At 37.9% G+C, this 17,932-nt stretch overlaps 1 long non-coding RNA gene across 1 annotated transcript; it reads left to right on the top strand.

Annotated features, from left to right (window-relative positions):
- The first annotated feature begins 181 nt into the window (after positions 1-181).
- Positions 182-17,711, top strand: LOC114148869 (uncharacterized). Its single transcript, XR_003596377.1, has 3 exons — positions 182-290; positions 783-859; positions 16,809-17,711. It is a non-coding gene; the product is annotated as an uncharacterized LOC114148869 (long non-coding RNA).
- Positions 17,712-17,932: the final 221 nt, after the last annotated feature.

Here is a 17,932-nt window from a genome sequence, read left to right as displayed (position 1 = left end):
ACGGATCACATTTGACCGCCCTGCTAAAAAAAAAAAGAAAACGCCTCATAAAAGAGTAACCAGATCAGATTAAGTACTTGTTTCAGCCTGCTTTTCATGCGCACCGTCTCCATGCTGTACACGCTTGGAAACAAACCCAGGATGAGTGAAAACTGAAGATCATTCATCAATGAAAATCTCGGATTAGCACCAAATACCTTATGGATTATGGAAGAAGGCAGTCGATCTAACTGCTGAAGACTGGGCAGGCTATGTTTTCCAGTATATGGATGTGTGAACAGATCATAAAGGTGCATCCTTTTCTAATTCATGCTGGTTCTTACTGTATTAAAAAAAACAACAGATCATGACATCAAATGGTTCTGTGCTTTAAAGGCAATGGTCTATCTGGTTTTAAACATTAAGCAGCCTAAACTTGAACATTTTCCCACACAACTTTACAGTCACATTCAGTCACAAACTGGGAAAGCAGCCAGGCAGCCCAAGTATGTGAGGAGCAAAACGGGGCAGAAAAGCCACCTGTCATTTCACTTCCATCTTAATGCTAAAGAACAGGTTTAATGCATCGTCTTGATTTCACATAAGAATTAACACGTCTAATTAAACATCAAAGTAATCCAGTCACTTTTCCACAGGGCCTGTGTTCAACAGACTGACGTTAAACAGCTTTCCATTTCAGTCCAAATCTAATATTTTGTCACTATTTTATCCTTCTTCTTCTTCTTCTTCTTCTTCTTCTTATTATTATTATTATTATTATTTTCTCTGATGTGTGTTTGAAGGAGAGCTGAAAGCGATCGAAGATGCTAACAGAGAAACGTACAGCGACACACCAAGCAGGTCATCAAGCAACAGCAAAGTCAGTGCAAACATGCACTCATTCATAACAACATAACATGCATTTATATATATATATATATATATTACCTTTAGAGTGATGATAATCAGAATAAACACTGCAGAAACACAAAATCTTACCAAGTGTTTCTAGTTCAAATACCAAGTAAACTTGAAATAAGACAAAACTAACTTACAAGTTACTTTTCAGCAAGATATAGTAGATATATAGTATATATGTATATTGATTTAAGTCAATAATTCCTTAATATTGATTAAAAAGTACTAGACTAGATTATTTCACCAATAACATTGGAAATTTGTCTTGCAAATTAAATAATTTGTTAATAGAGGAAGTAATTTCTTTCAATATTAAGGCATTATTGACTTTAAACAAGCTCCTATATCTAGCTGAAAAGTAACTTGTAAGTTAGTTTTGTCTTATATCAGGTGTAGTAAGGTATTTGCACTAGAAACTACCCACACACACACACACACACACACACACCCCCACGCCCCCAACCAACACAAATTAACTTTAACCCTTCATTCCATCTCCATCCTTACCAGGGACTGGGTTGAAATATTTTGGGAAAGAGGCCAAAAGTTCAGCACAGCGTTTTTGACTTACCATGCTACAAAATATTAATATTACGTCTGCATTCCAGATATACAGTATATCGCAATAAAGTTGTGGTTGGAACAACCACTTCAAAGCGGGAATCAGTGGTACAAAGCTAACCTGTCGTTTTGTTTTTGAATCAGACATTTCACAATTAGTCACAATACAAGTACCCCACAAACTTTTTTTCTGGCACCAGTTCCATTTTCACAAGGTTTTTTTGTTGTGTGTGTTGTGTTGTGTTGTGTTGTGTTGGGAACTGATGATCTGATGGGACACACCTCTGATTCCCCACTGTCTGACAGTGACATTTGCTGCACTCCTCCTGAGCGTCACATTAGAACGCGGGAGGGTTAATAGAATCAAAAGTGGGCCAAACTGCTCTACAGCGCCCCCTGTCATTAGGTAGGCTGAACCATACATCGCAGAGATTTGAGACCTCCGTCCCTGTCTTCCAAAGTTGGAGAAAAAGTCTCTTGGAGGTATGTCTTAGGTCAAAGAGCAACTTTTGTTTGCTAGCTAGCAGGTAGCTAGGATGTAGAGAGTGAGAAACAGAAAGCTGCTGCCAAGTGTCACAAAAAGACCACAGAATATTCACAGTTTTGGTCCCCTGAAAAAAAAGAAGTATTTTTGTACATTTCTGTTGTAATATAGTTCTTGAATTTCATTCATAATAATCTTAAAATGGTCTTAAAAATCTTAGACCTCCCATGTGGAGGAGCTAACATATCTTAGGGTCTTGATGCTTTTCTTCAGCAGAGGTTTTCTTCTTGCCACTCTTCCAAACATGATGATGTTTCTTCACCAAACCTCAGAGGCCTTCACAGAACAGCTGGATTTGGACTGAGGTTAATCAGAACAAGACGGACTGAGTTTACTAATCTTGTAACCTTTGAAAGCAGTTGGTTGCACTGGATTGGAGACATTTTGAGAAAGGAGAACTGTCACGATCTGTGTTTTTCTGTGTATTTATTTTGAGTTTTCTGTGTCTCTGAGTCTCCGTGTTGTCCAGTCTCCCCTTGATTATTCCCAGGTGTTTCTTGTTCCCTGATTATCTCCTGTGTATTTAATGTCACCCGTGTCTCAGCGTCTCTGTCAGGTCCTTGTCGTTAGTCGTCTTATTTTGTGTCTGTTCTGCCATGAGTCTCGTTCAGTCCATTCGTACTCTCTGTTGCTACCTGTGTTGAGCCTTAGTTTCCGCTCAGCAGTGCTGCCAGTGATTTGGACTTGTGTATCTTTGTTGTGTTCAGTTTCCTTGGAGTTATTCTTCATTAAAACCTTCATTATTCATCTTACCTGGGTCTTCTAGCATCTGCCTCACCACCACTTCACCCCACATCATGACAAGAACGGTCTGGTGTTTGATTATTGTTTGCTGGACTTATTCCATGTCGGTGTGTTAATAGGCAAATTCTGTATTTGTAAAGGAGTGTAGCAATTACTTAGGGCGATGGATGCCAAATATTTCACAGGTGATTTGTCTTTCACTTTGAAACCATCGAATGCCTTCGTAGAGGTCATGCTTCCATGCAAATGAACAGTACTCGTCTGTCATGTGGCGATATAAATAGTGAGTGAATCTGGGGAAAATATAATCCACAGATGTCTTCTGACTCAACCAAGGCAAACAAACTATCATACATCGGTATGTGTAGTACCTTCAGGCTTGAAACTAAACATGTGAAAGTGTTTCTCAGCTCCTAGCTGATGCAAGCAGTTTCAGGCTGCCATGTCTTTGAATACAGGAGGTCAGCTGCAGATCACTTTCAGGCTCACATGCTTGTACTTTAAATGCTGTGAAAAGTTCTGAAAAACTGTCAAAAATTCAGTCACAAACATCAGTACACAGTTCCTCATGCATTTATGCAACTGAAACCAGGTGAATATTCGCTGAATCAAAGGCAACTGACATGTTTGTTTCTGTCTGACCTTAAATCAGACTAAACATAACTTGAGGAAGATTGTTTTATTATTATTTTGTTTCGACTTTTAAATAGCTTTCTTCAGTATTTGGTGGAAATGTTGTTCAATTGTTCCAAACAGTTAAAATTTGCTTCCACAAGCTTCTCACAATAGTTAATGAAACTCTAGCCTGTTCTTTCCTACAGAATTAGGATAACTTGGCTCTCACACACCTTTTCCGCTCTGCACACAAATTTGCAATGGCCACTTTGTAACTGATTTGGTGTCTCTTTAAAGGAAATACCTGTTTGTGCCCAAACTTTAACTTCCAGGTTGATGTCAAGATGTTGCTTCAACATTTCCATGAAATGTTCTCTCTTCATGATGCCATCTGTTCTGTAAAGAGCCCATACATCAAAACACATTCTGCCACACCCTAACCTCCCAGTTGGGGCGGCATTTTCTAGCTTGCAACCTTTTCTCTCTTGTCTTCCTAAGATAATGTTGGTCATATTTGTAGAACATTAAAGTCTTTGTTCCTTAGAACATTGACACACTCTAATCTGGCTTTATATGTTGCTTCTAGCCATGACTTCTTCTTCTGTGGTTGGCCATACAGCACTAGTTATCTTTAGCATGTAGCTTCACCAGATATTTTGCTTTTATCTAGTTTTAATAGATGTTTTATTTCTAGAACGCTGAACTTATCTCCTTCCTGAACTACCTCAAGTATACAAGTGATACCCAAAGATTAACTTGAGCTCAAAGTTCTCTTCCTGATATTCTGTCTGATTCTTTTTAGATTTTTTTATGATGCAACTTATCAGACCCTTGGTTTGGAGCTGGAAACGGGTAGAGTGCTCCCTCTGCGTCAGTGACGGATTCTTGCCCCATGTGGAGCAGCTAAAGTATCTTAAGGTCTTGTTCACAAATGACGAAAAAATGGTCTGACGGCTCAAATCTTGATTTATTGGTCAATCTATGTTCTTAACCTCATCTAAGGTCACAAGCTGTTGGTTTTGACCAAAAGAGGGAGATTGTGGCTAAAAGCAGATTAAATTATTTTCTCTTTAGTAGAAGCCAGGTGAGATATTTGATCAACCTTGAGGGACTCAGAGCAGAGACACTTCTTCTTCTTCTTCTCCACATCAAGAGGAACCAGTGGAAGTGGGTTGGACATCTGGTTAAGATGCCTCTCCAATGTCTCATTGGTGAGGTGTTTCAGGAACATCCCACCAGGAGGAAGACCCAGGACACACTGGATGGACAGTTCTCCGCTGGCCTGCGAAGGCCTTTTGATTCCCCTGGAGGAGCTGCCCAAAGTGGCAAATGTTGTTGATTAACCCAAGAGAGGCTACCTAAAGCCATGAGATCATCATGTTTGCTTTGCCAAATTGTCAAACGGCGTGGAAAGCTCAGTGTATGTAAACATCTGACTTTTGAAGAAAGTCATTAAAAGGGGCAGCTTTTTGAAAAAATTACTTTTTGAGGTTTACATCATGTTATAATGTTTTTCCCTTCCCAAAAACATACCTGGAGTGTTGCTTTGATTCTTTCATGCATGTTTGAGAAATCCTTTAATCGCCATGGCAACCATTCAGCTGTACAAAATGCCTGGGTGGACCAAACACCACCTTCAAGATGCAGCACTTCCTCTGAGCTACAATTTGCAGGCTTCCAAGTTTCCACCTCCCAGAGCAGCTCTGCATATGGACTCTCAGCTCCTTCAGACTAGCCAGCAGCAATTAGCAAATCACTGGTGGAATTGCGTAGCTGCTGAGCTCATTATAGGAGCTACTTCTCAGTGTAACGCTGGTAAAAACATTGCTAAAGGGTTAATAGAGGAGCCATGTTGTGAGTCTGCGATGGACTGGCGACCTGTCCAGTTCGACCCCGCCTCTCACCTGTTGACCGTTAGAGATGGGCACCATCATCCTTCGCAGCCCCACGAGAGATAAGGGCGTTGGATAATGGATGGATGGACGTTGTGATGATTTCTTGAAGGTGAAGTTTCAGAAAGAGCAGGAGTTTCTTAAGAGACAGAGGATGAACATAAATAATTTCAGCAAAACTAGTGACACAAAATTTATGTGGCTTTTTTTCATGCAGGTGTGTTTTAATTAGATAAACGTCAACAGCCGCCTCCAGCCAGATTCATGCTGAAATAGCTGAGGGTGTGTGAGTGGGCGTGGGGGTGTGCATGTTGTGACTTTATTGATTGTGGCACATGAGGATGTAACTTAAAAGCAAAGAATAAAATATCGAACAATTTCTTTTTGCTTTTATAAGCTACCTGAGAGCAACAAAAGACAATAAAATTCCTTTTTGCTGCTGATGCTGAAACGTCTGACAAAACCCCAAGACATCCCTACCAAGGATTGTAGTGTGTGGGTAATTTGGCTACAGATGTTAAGTCAATTGTAAAAAGTGGAGAATGGCTGCAGGATAACTAAGAGCGTGGCTTAATTATTCAAAGTGTTATGTAAGAGCTGAGATGAGATGTGACAAGCAGCCTCTCAAAGGTGAGCATGATCATATAAGATCATCTCCAGGGTAAATGTCATTCAAACATGCACAGCTCTGCAGAAAGTTCAGTGTGTAATCTCCATATGTACCAGATTTAATTTTAAATGCCAGAGTCAGGGTACATTGGCTTTGATTTATAACCCGCAGCGTACCTGCAAAACTGCTCGAGGAGGAGCACGCCTCAAAATTCGGGTTCAGCTCAACAAGTTTCCACGCCTGCCTTATCTTTTTTGATAGTTTACAACACACACACACCTTCGTTTTTCATTCTACTAAAACAGTCATATTTTCCAGAGGTGTTGATGAACTGATGAACCAAATTAGTGGATATTAAAAAAGTACTTTGTGTTTTGCACATTTTGTCACATCGCAATCATAAATATCGGAGGATTTTCTCTGGATTTTACAAAATGTAAAATGGTGCAGAGTTGTTTATTTGAAGGAACATGATTCATGGGTTTCATCTATTGATGTCTTTAATTCATTAACGAAAATGTAGGTTTGGTCTTAGATACATTAATCACGTGTCTCAAATTTTGTCATGGCAGGACTATTTAATCTCATACATTCTATGTAGATTTTTCCAAACAATATTTTTCTAATAGTCAAAAGTTTCTTCTCTCACTGCTTCTGTCTTGAGGTGGTTAAGGCTATACCAGTAACAACCTGCTAATATGCTGGCTAGCAAGCTAGCTTGTTGTTGTGTCTATGATGAAGAAGTATAAATTGGACAGTTGACTGGACTTCTTGAGAGTTGTATATTTTAAAGTAGCTACATGATAAATGGGTTTCATCTATTTTGAATCTATTTTTGATCATTTAGAAACTGTGTTGTGTGTGAGAGGCGGGGTCGACCTGGACGCGTCGACCTGGATGGGTCGACCTGGACTGGTCGCCAGCCCATCACAGTTTATTCCATCAGATACATGCTTTGTAAAACCACTTTTTGCTCCGATTTGCCGATCTTTTGGATGATGTATCTACCAAATACATCATCTTTGCGCTAATGGAATATTTTCTATTATTAATGTTTTTTTTCTTTCTTTTAAACGGTAGAAAATACTGAAAGATGTACATGATAGATTACAATTTACACCCTGACCTTTTAGTGTAGATGCACAGACATGTTCAACTTCACGCACACAGTACATGGCAGAGGCAGCTACATAAATACCTGCTGAATATTATCTCTGACTAGCCGGACTGGCCCGGAGCTGATGGCGTGTAGAAAAAATAATGGGCAGGACGCTTTGGTTCAAAAGCACATTCAAAGGTTGGCTGTTTAATTCCAGAGCACAGATTAGAGATTAGGTCTTTAGCCTGAGTCTGACCCAAAATGTTTGCTTCTATGGCATGTTTAACAAGCCTACAGCACATTAAGAACAGAGAAAACTAAATGAGAATGCCAAGTTGAGTTAATCAATTTAGTGTTTAACCAGAGGAGTTAATTAGACTGGAATGAGCGCAGCACGCTGTACAATGAAATGCGTTATTCGGCCCCACCCTGCTCCGCTCCTATTAATCACTGTTTTTCACTTGACTCACCCTGCAGTAACAAGCAACAGAATAGATCTAGAAGACGATAAACAAAAGCTAAAACAGAGAAGTCATGCTGCTTATTCAAATGGTGCTCTGAAAACAAAAGCAGTACAATTTTAATAAATATAAGATAACATGTTGGGTTCACTCTAATTAAAATTAATTAGTTGGATTCAATCGGGCACATTGTCTGTGAACTTAGTCTGGCTCAGGTTGTAATTTTTTTTGGCCTGAGCTAAACTCTAGCGCAGATTTCTCCTCCAGATGTGAACCAGGAGGAAGTTGTGACGGAAGTTTTGGCCCATTTGTCTTTGCAACACTGCTGAAGCTAATTCATATTGAAAGTAGAAAAAGTTGGTTTATTATATAAAAACCTAATGACAGGCAATGAAGTTTGTGGTTGTGACATGAGAAAGTGTTCAAAAGTTCAAGGGGTGTGGATCCTTTTTCAAGGGACTTAATTGACTCTGTATTTTTCTATATAGACATCAACTTCTGTTATTTTCCCGTGAAATACTTCCAGATCCTCTCAGGCCTTTAAATTTTAATTTTAAAGCTCCTGATCTGGAATGAAGTTAGTCGAGTTGACAAGCTTTTCCCGTGTCCTATTTTGTGACCTCGCTTGAGATTGTTATCATTCTGGAATATTGATGCAGTTTAGTTATGATGGCAGCCATCTACAGGTTCCTAAAACACCCTAAACTCAATTCCAGTCAACAGATTATTTTTAGGAAAATATTAGATAAGCATGAGCATCCCTGCAGCCCTACAATGGCAAGACGGTGTAGACAATGGATAGATGGGTGGATCTTTTCAAAAAAACCAATTTGGCCCTTTTGTTTTTTGCTAACATCACAATGGAATATTTTTGACACACCCTTCGGTAGACCGTTCACTTAATTAAAGTTTGCGGAAATTAGGTTTGCACAACCTTGGGAATCATCCTAACGTTTTAGCAATGCACACAACTTCTAACAGATCTTGAATTTTTTTGGTTTCATTGTACGTGTGGAAAAACACGCAAGGCCGTATTTCTGTCCAACCTTTTCATCAGCTGTGCCAGTTTTCCCTGTGGCTATTATAGTATTGGGTGTGGCTGTAAAAATCCTAGATAGGTAGAACCTGGTGAATGGAACTATCTCTGGCTGGTACTGCCTGGTACCTTTCTGTAACCTGTGACCATCATGGGGGAGTTACATAAAAGGTGTTAAATACTTTTGTAACTCTTCATCTGAGTGAGACAGGTTACCATTTGAGGAAACCCCCCTTTATTTTGGGTCTCTGTTGGACTTTTATAATGTCTTTCACCTATTTTCATATTTAAAATATGTTATAATAAGGTAGGCCCCTTATTATTCACAAATGTCTTTACATTTTTAAAATGCACAAGTCCCACACACCAGAAATGTTGCTACCTTCGCTAAGTTTTCCTCTGTAATTCGAAGGTGGGGCAGATTTGATTTTTTTTTTCCTTCAGGTAGAATTCCCCTCTGGCGGCCCGTTAACCCTCCCATGCAGTTGCTTTTGTAGGAAACTTTAAGACTGTGGATGTGAAAGAGGAATGAGAGAGCAGTAAATCTGTGTGTGGATGAAGTTAGAGCCCCACCTTAATCACTGAAATTTACTTTGGCACAGACGGATAGCGCTGACGATGCAGTAGCTTAAAAGAAAAGAAAAAAAAGAAACTGGCAAAAACATCCCTGGCTTGTGTTGTGTCAAAATGACCAAATATATAAACTATTTGAGAACCTGAATTCAGAATACATCATTTTTAACTGGAATAGTGTTAAAATCTATGCTATTGTTTTGTTTTTGGTAAAGGTTATGTAGATACTACCTCTTTGGATTTGTTATTCTCTCTGTGTCTGCAGCTCAATCATACACCAGGCTCTGCAGCTGCTATGTCATGTGGTTCAATGTTTGCTGACTAGCCTGAAGGGATCTTGTAAAAAAGGTTTTGTTTGGCGTATTTCAGCAAAGCTAATAAAATGATGCTTACACTGTACTCCAGTCGCTATGGTGACATCCGATTGCCTTGCCTTGCGTATAATAAATGAAACATCATTTAGGCTCTAAAAAACATGCATCTTTGGCTCCATGCACTATGACTTACTACAAACCCACATTCAACTATTTAGACACTCCTATTGATTTACTTAATACTTTGCTGAACTTCAGATGTAACATAGTGGACAAGGGAATTTAAGAGACTTATGGCACAGAGGCATATGCAGCATGGTCATGCTGAGACTCAAATATTTCACAGAACTACTGATCCGTTGAGATTTTCATACTCAAACTTTACAGAGGATATCCAGTTTGCTTTGATATTAACAGTTCATATTAATATTAAAGGAGAGATGATACCAATCATTGCAACCAAGCAGTGGTGGGAAACACAAACTCAAAGGTTAGTTGCAATAACTCTAAAGCACCAATCATAAAACATTAATTCCACTGAGACTATAACACTACACTGAGCTGGCATTTAACTGCATTTAACATTTAATGCTGAAGCACTAAACTGATCTATGTTGATTCCCACTGTGCGTCAATAACACAGTATGGACTACAACATAATATATCGCCCTCAATGGGGTCAAATTTGCCACTACACACCTACCTACTGTATGTTTGTGATTACAGAATGTGCAGAGAGGAAACGGAAATTCTTCACCCGCTTTAACATAAGAGCATAAGCATAGACGACTAACTACTTGAAGAATTCCTAATAGTCGATAACCAAACTTCAACATAAATGTCAAACTTTGTTACACTGAAAGTTTACAAAACAGCTAAATAAAGTACTGCTTTAGAATTGATCTGGAAAATTTAATTTAGTGGAGGCTAAGCGCGCTAAGCTGTTTTCAAAGTTAGCAAGAACACCAAAGCGCTAACCGAAAAATTTGCTCCGACATTAGCAGACGTGAGAGCACCACTACAACTAAAGTATGCAGAATGTCATCTCTAAACCCTGACCTTGTGTCAGTGGTTCAGACTGGTGATGGTGGTGTCATGGTCCAAGTGAGATCATTTATTGGGCTTTTACTAACAATAGCTCATTGTTTAAAAGCCACACCCTACCTGTGCATTGTAGCTGACCTTTGGCACCCAAGTCTATGAACACAGAGATCAAACAACAGGGCATCACGTCACAAAGCTCAAATCACTTCAAAGTGCTTTCTTGAACATTATTATTACTCTACTCCAATGGCCTCCACACAAGGAAAGCTTGTGAATAATTCACAATAATTCACAGAGTAATCGGCATCATGATGTTTGGATGTTTTGCTGCTGGAAGAACTGGTGACTTCACAAAATAGGTTGTGTTATTAAGAAGAATTATGTGAAAATATTAAAGCAAGATCTTCAAAGTTTTTTAACAGTCTGAAAAATGTTTCTGTCTTCTGATCTGGGCATTTAGTAAATTGAACCAACTTTTCTAATCCAAGCTGACCTAAAGCTAGCTATGTTTGGTCTGATTTTGTGTCAGACACTCAAAAAACAGGTTGTGTCTTTTCATGCAGTAGGAGTAAATATCAGGTTTCAATTGTTTCTGGTTGCTTTGGTTTTCATTGACTTGTCTTAGTTGACTGACACTCAAACTGCTCAAAACCATGACAACATACTCTTCAAACCTGGGCAATTATTTAGTGACTGTAAGATTAAAGCAAATACAAAGTTTGGTCCCATAATTTATAATATAGATCCACTTAAAAGAGAACTTCAGACTATAATCATCTAAACACGATCAAGAACACGGCACAGAGACTATGTCTCATTATTACTCTTTGAACTCTCTGCGGTTCTTCTTGCCAAGTTTCAGTGGAGTAAACTCCCATCTGTTGTTTCTCACAGGCAAAATGAGTATGTGAACATTCCTCTACATGTGCTGACTAGAAAGCCTGAAATGCTGCCTTTCACAGTCGTGAGAGGTTAAAAAAACTGTCAACGCTTTCGATGAGGAGAGAACTTTCATTTTTTTTATCTCTGAAAACCCTGAAAAACAAAAACACATTTCCTAAAATGTAAAATATAAATCAATTATGCTTATTTTTTTTTTTGTTTTTGTTTGTTTTCATGTTTCGGATGTTTGTTTTTTTTTTGTGGCAGGACCTCCAGTGTACCTGAAACCTTTGGGAGAAAGATAAAGTTCTATATTGATGATGCATAAATGTATAAAAACATGCAACGCTAGTCAGATTCTGCAGACACTTCCTGATTTATAAGTTCAGTAGTGCTAGCTTACTGAACCAGACATAAACTGTGAAGCTAAATAAACAGTTGGAGCATTGTGTAAAGTAAGGTGTGGTCCTGAAGCCATGCTAAAGCACACTATCTAGCTTTAGTTATTAGATATTAAGAGGTTATGGACATACTTTGCATTTATCTTAAATCAGATTGGATTATTGAAAATTCATTTCTAGTTGTTGCTTATTTACATATTGAGCCAGGCCTTAACATGTGGAGTTTGCATTTTTTTCTACATGCTCTCCTTGGTACTCTGGTTTGCACTCCCATGGTCCAAAATATGCATGTTATATTAGGTTTTAACTTATTTCAAATTAGAAGAATTTGTGTATTACATGTTCAAATGGGAGACTTTTTTTTTTTCCATTTTTTTCTCCGAAGAGTTTTTGCGGCGCTAGTGGCTCGTATTTTATTTTTTTCGACAGTAGGCAGACAGGAAGGAGGGTGAAAAACATGCGGCAAAGGTCATCGGGACTGGGAGTCGAACCCGCGACGTCCGCGTCAAGGACTAAGGCCTCCAAACGTGGGGCGTGCTAACCCCCTGCGCCACCGCAGCACGCCCCCAAATGGGAGCATTTTGTAATCTAAAATCATTATGAATAACTTTAAAGTCCAGCATCTTTTGGTACATTCTTGGTAGGAGTCTGTCATCATCCCACATCTTACTTTACATTACAATAGTTGTTCAGTTTCTACAGAAATCGGTCCCAAAACTCTTATTTTTGTTCTGTTGAAGGAATTGTGTTGATTTTGAAATATTTTTTGACCCAAAGTCATGCTAAAAATAAAATCATTTACCTAAATTGTTAGGGTTTAAACTGGCCGGCATTCAACAGCTTTTCATTCTTCTGGTTTGCACCAGTGGCAACATCCAGTTGTTGATCTCATGACTAGTGATGCAAAAAAAGGTGTTTCCATTGCAGTTTTCCAAAATACATAAATTTTGATTCTGCCAAAAAAACCACCTCATCCTTGTGCCAAAACTTTTTATCAAAAACGAAAATTTTCTTGAAGTTGGTGAGTTTTCATTAAGCAAATTTATTAGCAAAATATCAAATTGAGCAATTATGTGGTGTCCGGAAACTCGGTTACTGTGTCTTTCTTTGGTCATTCTCTGCGTTATTTTTGTCTCAAACAAATGTTTTTGTATATATGGTCTAAAATTTGTTCTTAGGTTTTACCAGACCAAAAAGCATTTTTTCCACAACGTTTTGAGAGATGGTAAAGAGGTAAGCATGATTTCTTTGGAAGAAAATGGCTGCTGATTCCTGACCTTAGCATATTGGAATACAGTAGACGTCAGTGACAGGTGAATTCTGGAGGGCATTTCTACCACCAGTTGGACTCAGATGGTGTTAAACCCAAACACCTAATGTTGAGTCATGGAATAGCCTGTATTTGTATAGTGCTTTATGAAGTCCAGAGGACTAAGTCATTAATGACTTAAGCCATTAAATTGTTAATAACTTAATGACTGCATTAAGTCATTAACCTATTCACACACTCATTCATATGTTGATGGCGTCAATCTACTGGGTAGTAACCACAGCTGCCCTTTATAGTATGTCTATAGTATGTCTATAGTACTGTATGTCTATAGTATGTCTATAGTACTGTATGTCTATAGTATGTCTATAGTACTGTATGTCTATAGTATGTCTCTTGCTTGTCGCAAGCAGTGATATTTTTCTGTTTCCCAATCAATGGTCACCAGTAGCGCTGTCCTAATGATACTATGCCATTATCCAATGGGCCTATGGAAACATACAAAATAGCGTATAGAACCACACTGACCTGTACTGCAACCCTTGGTGTAAATGAGGCATTGGTTGAAATAAAATAATTTTAAAGATAAATCAAGAAGGACTATGAATATTATCCAGGCACTTTCAAGAAAATCCGGCTTGTGCCACTGATGTTGTTTCAACAATATCCCCAAGATCTTGTGTAGAGTTTACTCTTTCTATGGTCATGTCCCAAACTGACAATTCGGGCTGGAACTTCTTCAGTTGAAAGAAAGTTGCTTAGTTGTTCATCTGACTATAATATCCTTTAGGGGTGTCCAAGCAGAATGCCATCCCTGGGTGTGTTCACCCAGGGACAACTGGGAAAAACACACATGTCTGATTAACACTAGACTAACAGGACTGTGTGAATAGGTTCACTAAGACCTTATTGGCTTATTGACCTGACTCAACACCAGCAGTGTAAGATGGGTGGATGTGTAACATGAATCACCATGTCTGTTTTACTTTCTACAAGTTGTGACTTTGGTTAAATCTGACTCAGATGCTGAAGCCTTCAAATGTCTCTGCTGAAGTTCCAGTTTTATCAGAAACTCCGAATCCAAAGTGGAACTTCTTAGAGTGACAGTAAAAAAGTTATAGTTAGTAGATGCTTGACTAAAAATATTTCATAAAAACAAGCTGAAGTTTTCCTGGTCACATACACTTAAACAAGATCTCACGTCTACTCAGTGATGCATTGTGGTTTAATCAACAAATGTAAATGTAGACCCTATTTAAATCTGAAGATCTGCACTGGAGTTCAGTCAAAAGATGAGACTACTGTTGATGTGTTGGTATATATTTATACTGTACCGTCTTTTATCAGCTGCTGATCTCCAACAGAATAAGAAAATGGCTAAAAGGATCTTCCTCCAAATGGGCTCAGACTTCCTCTTGTTAGATGAATGCTTTCAGGAAAGATTCAAGAAGTCTTTTTAACATCTCAAAATAAGAAAGTAAGAGTAAGCTCCAAGGGTGGGCAGAGAACATTTTAAAACAGTTTTATCTCTTGATGGTCCTGGGTGTAGCACTGGAGGAGCAGGACAGGTAAATAAGTGGACGAAGGTCTGAAATACTCTTCTTATATTTTTGCATAGATGAGTGGTTAAAAAAGACGATTGGTTAGAATTGACTGATTAAGTCACTGTTTGAATGACTTAAGACGTCCTGTATGAATGTATCTTGAAAGATTAGCCGCAACTGAATAGAAAAAAGGGGCAGGTCAAAACCTTCGACTTTCACTACTCCTAAGCAAATTTGACAAATACGTATTTCAATGGCTTCAGATGATGCATAATGCCTTCTTTTTAGAGAAAATATTGTTTGTAAGACAGACTCCGTTACATCATGCAGTGCATCACATAGGATTAGTTCACCTAAGTTATTTGCTTTAACTAAACCAAAAGCATGAAAACAACATCCATATGATGACCCAGTCAGGATGTTTTAGGGCCTGATACTGACTTAAGAATGATTATTCTTCCTATTCATTCAGTGGTGCTCAGGTGTACAACAGTTATGGCAGTTGTCCAGGCCTTGATCCAGCAAAGCATCCTGAGATCACCATACTGCCATCACCATCTTTGACCATTGGCATGAAGTGACATTTCTGAATGTGATGTTTGTTTTATGCTTAATGTAATTGGACACACACCCTTCAAAAAGTTCAACCTTTCCCTCGTCAGTCACCACATGACTGTCCTGAAAAGTCTTGATCCAACAAGTGACCATGGTTGTTGTGATAATAAATAATAATAAAAGAAACGTTCACTTCACAATACCATCTTCAGTTACTGCATCCTGCAAAATACTGTGATAATAGTTTTTTTTAAATTTCCTTATAGTGCAAAACAAGTAGTAGGTACGTCTATTGAAAGAAATAACATGACTGACATCTTCCTGCACTACAAAACAGTGGACAAGATAAGACTTGCTAAGGATGTTAATGGCCTTGATGGACGTATATATCTTGGATTCTGTTGAGCAGGTAATTAGAAGCTGGTTTCTTAACAGTGTAAACTCAAATCAATTACTAATGTGTTCAGCAACAACCTCTGTTTCTGTATTTTTGATTATTTTGCATCACTTTATCTACTGAATGTGTTTCAGCTATAAGAAGGGGGCACCTCGGCGAGGTTGCCACTCTCTTGCACCCCACTGTACTACAAGATGCTGGAAATAACCAAACCAGAGATTGTGTTTCCAGGAGATTATTCACATGACCTAACTTTAATTTTGATGAAAAACATTTACTTGCTGATGCCTGGAAGTTTCCGCAGTGTTAAAACCCTTCTTGGATCAATCAATCAATCAATCAATCAATCAATCAATCAATCAATCAATCAATCAATCAATCAATCAATCAATCAATCAATCAAATTTTATTTGTATAGCACATTTCAGCAGCAAGACATTTCAAAGTGCTTTACATCATTACAAATACAAAAACACAAAGTCGTGCAACATAGAATCAATAATCAAAACACAGCATTAAGTCAAGTTCCATCAATAAATTTGTAATTGATTACATTTCAAATACAATTCTAAACAAGTAGGTTTTTGGTTGAGATTTAAAAGAAGTCAGTGTTTCATCTGTTTTACAGTTTTCTGGAAGTTTGCTCCAGATTTGTGGTGCATAGATGCTGAAAGCTGCTTCTCCTCGTTTGGTTCTGGTTCTGGGTATGCAGAGCAGAACCAGAACCAGAACCTGAGAGGTCTGGAAGGTTGATACAACAGCAGCAGATCTTTAATATATTGTGTATTGTGATGAGAACATTTTGGGAGCTGAAGGAAAGCACTGGCATTTTTCATCTGGGGTGTGGCTCAGCTGTGCCCTAAAGCTGATTCTGATGCGCTATAGGAGAGTCTGTGAGGGCAACACCTTGAGTGGAGTTGTTAGTACTCTGAACAGGTATAGACAGCTCCAGATCTGCCAGAACAAGAAATTTAGTAGCTCTCCTGCATGCTGCCGTTTAGCTGCAGGCTCATCTTCGATTGAGAGACCCAACTTTGAAATGACCTTATTAAAGCTGAGATGTCTATATGGATGTAAAATGTTTTGATTTCTTGCTCCCAGAAAGAAGTTAATTGAACTGTTAAGTAAAGAATGATGAGTGCTGATGGTGGAATCTGAAATCCTCTGTAACAGCTGCAAGCTGTGGGCCTGAACCCCTTTAGTTATTAGTCATTTTGGGATTTGATAGATGTTTCTTGGTCTATTCATTGATGAGATGATTTTTCTATTGTTTTTTACTTTAAAGAGAATACGTAAAAATGTGTGTGCTTCTTCGTTGAGCAATATTTAGAGAACTTTGTCTTCATCAACGTTGTTCTCTGCCTCCTAGGAATCTTCTGCCAAACCAGTTTCTTCTTTGTGAGAAATCTGACCATCTCACCACAACTCACTCTAAAGCAAGAAAGGAATTTCTTTGGAAGTGAAATTATTTTCCTATCATTCTTTGATCTCTACATTTTATTACTTACTCAGAAACATCAACCTCACACATGTTTCTTATTCATTTTGTGCCAGCATTCCATCAACAATTCAGCATCAAAATACTGACTTTACTATTTCAAGACATGCTGCACCTTCCAAAAGTATTCAAACACCTCAAGCTTTTTATATTCCAACCACCAACTTTAATGTATTTAATTCATACATTTAATTCATGGAAACTAGTGCAGATGAAAGATATTGCAAAGTTTTCAAAAATGTTTTAGGACTAAATATTTTTTTTTTCTGTCAATGTCTTTTGAAATTTTGATTTTTTTTTTTTGCTGAAAAAAAGAAGAAATACATTCCCTTGCATACTGAAGCTACATGAGAGTTACATCAGAAGAAAGATAAGGAAACAAATAAATAAAAATAGCAAAGGCTGTCAAAAAAGCTAAATTAATAGAATATAAATTTCTTTTGTCTATACTGCAACTGACTGACAATAGTAATTCCAGGAACAGATGATTCTATAAAGTGTTAACATACAGTGGCTGAAAACAAATGTATTCCAGAATATTTAAGGATTTTTATTTGTTAAACCTTTTTTAAATTTCTATGCTCCACTTTCCAATGATGTATTCTTTTCTATTGGTCTATCACATAATATTTCAGTCAGAATTAGAGAAGTTTGTGGTTGGAACAAGTCAAAATGTTAAAACATTCTGTATTTGAAAAGCATCTCCCCTTGTACTATACGACCCAGTTCAAAGACATTTTATCTACTTAATGAAATACATTCTTGACTCAAGGCTTGTAGTGTTCTGTTTTGACCATATCTCAGCTCATTTTTAATACAAATGCATTGCAACATTGGCTTTAAAAAAGCAAATACTAAGCAGATAGTTTAATTTTTTTTCTACATTCTTTCTCTTTTTTGTGACTGCTATCTGTATTTTAGACTGGTCACTGTTAGCAGATGGTATAAAAAAGGACAAAAAAAAAAAAAAAAGACTAAATTTACAGTATGGTGGA

The sequence above is a fragment of the Xiphophorus couchianus genome, chromosome 1 (genome assembly GCF_001444195.1).
Source record: "Xiphophorus couchianus chromosome 1, X_couchianus-1.0, whole genome shotgun sequence".
NCBI classification, from domain to species: Eukaryota; Metazoa; Chordata; class Actinopteri; order Cyprinodontiformes; family Poeciliidae; genus Xiphophorus; species Xiphophorus couchianus.
This window is presented reverse-complemented; position numbering and strand designations above follow the sequence as displayed.